This window comes from Malurus melanocephalus, unplaced genomic scaffold, assembly GCF_030028575.1.
Source record: "Malurus melanocephalus ecotype Western Australia unplaced genomic scaffold, MMel_1.1 scaffold_5696, whole genome shotgun sequence".
In the NCBI taxonomy this organism is placed as follows: Eukaryota; Metazoa; Chordata; class Aves; order Passeriformes; family Maluridae; genus Malurus; species Malurus melanocephalus.
Window position 1 is genome coordinate 1 of NW_026628927.1, and position 1,755 is coordinate 1,755.

The following is a 1,755-nucleotide window of genomic DNA, read 5'->3' on the forward strand; positions in this document are numbered from 1 at the left end:
GGGAATTTTGGGAATTTCGGGAAAAAAAAATGGGAATTTTGGGAAAAAACCCGGGAAAATTCCGTTAAAAAATGGGGATTTTGAGGGGATTTTGGGAGGTTTTGGGAGGATCCAGCAGTGGCCAGGCTGGCACGGAGCCCAAATTCCACGGATTTGGTAAAATTCGGGAAAAAAATGGGAATTTCGGGAAAAAAAACGGGAAAATTCCGTTTAAAAATGGGGAAATTCTGTTAAAAAATGGGGAAATTCCGTTAAAAAAGGGGAATTTTGGGGGGTTTTGGGAGGATCCAGCGGCTCTCGGTGGTGGCACGGCTGGCACGGAGCCCAAATTCCACCGATTTGGTAAAATTCCCGAAAAAAACGGGAATTCTGGGGAAAAAACGGGAATTTCGGGAAAAAAACGGGGAAATTCCGTTAAAAAATGGGGATTTTGGGGGGATTTGGGAGGTTCCAGCGGCTCTCGGTGGTGGCCAGGCTGGCACGGAGCCCAAATTCCACTGATTTGGTAAAATTCGGGAAAAAACGGGAATTTCGGGAAAAAAAACGGGAAAATTCTGTTAAAAAACGGGAAAATTCCGTTAAAAAATGGGGATTTTGGGGGGATTTTGGGAGGTTTTGGGAGGATCCAGCGGCTTTCGGTGGTGGCACGGAGCCCAAATTCCACCGATTTGGTAAAATTCCGGAAAAAACGGGAATTCTGGGGAAAAAACGGGAATTTCAGGAAAAAAAACGGGAAAATTCCGTTAAAAAATGGGGATTTTGGGGGGATTTTGGGAGGTTTTGGGAGGATCCAGCGGCTGGCGGTGGTGGCACGGCTGGCACGGAGCCCAAATTCCACGGATTTGGTAAAATTCCGGAAAAAAACGGGAATTTCGGGGAAAAAAAAAGGGAAATTTGGGAAAAAAATGGGAAAATTCCGTTAAAAAATGGGGATTTTGGGGGGTTTTGGGACGATCCAGCGGCTCTCGGTGGTGGCCAGGCTGGCATGGAGCCCAAATTCCACGGATTTGGTAAAATTTGGGAAAAAACGGGAATTTCGGGAAAAAAATGGGAATTTCGGGAAAAAAAATGGGAAAATTCCGTTAAAAAATGGGGATTTTGGGGGGATTTTGGGGGGGTTTGGGAGGTTTTGGGGGTATTTTGGGGTATTTTGGGAGGATCCAGCAGTGGCCAGGCTGGCACGGAGCCCAAATTCCACGGATTTGGTAAAATTCCGGAAAAAAACGGGAATTTCGGGAAAAAAAACGGGAAAATTCCGTTGGGAGGTTTTGGGGGTATTTTGGGGGGTTTTGGGAGGATCCAGCAGTGGCCAGGCTGGCACGGACCCCAAATTCCACGGATTTGATAAAATTTGGGAAAAAACGGGAATTTTGGGGAAAAAACGGGAATTTTGGGAAAAAAACCGGGAAAATTCCGTTAAAAAGCGGGGAAATTCCGTTAAAAAAGGGGGATTTTGGAGGGTTTTGGGGGGTTTTGGGAGGATCCAGCGGCTCTCGGTGGTGGCACGGCTGGCACGGAGCCCAAATTCCACCGATTTGGTAAAATCTGGGAAAAAAACGGGAATTCTGGGGGAAAAACGGGAATTTCGGGAAAAAAAACAGGAAAATTCCGTTAAAAACCGGGAGAATTCCGTTAAAAAAGGGGGATTTTGGGGGGATTTTGGGGGGTTTTGGGAGGATCCAGCAGTGGCCAGGCTGGCACGGAGCCCAAATTCCACCGATTTGGTAAAATTCCGGAAAAAACGGGAATTTTGGG

The 1,755-nt window shown here is 46.7% G+C and overlaps 1 long non-coding RNA gene across 1 annotated transcript; it reads left to right on the plus strand.

The window, feature by feature from the left end:
* The first annotated feature begins 1,047 nt into the window (after nucleotides 1–1,047).
* On the plus strand, nucleotides 1,048–1,260 carry LOC130588501 (uncharacterized). Its single transcript, XR_008966977.1, has 2 exons — nucleotides 1,048–1,126; nucleotides 1,158–1,260. It is a non-coding gene; the product is annotated as an uncharacterized LOC130588501 (long non-coding RNA).
* The last annotated feature ends 495 nt before the right edge of the window (nucleotides 1,261–1,755 follow it).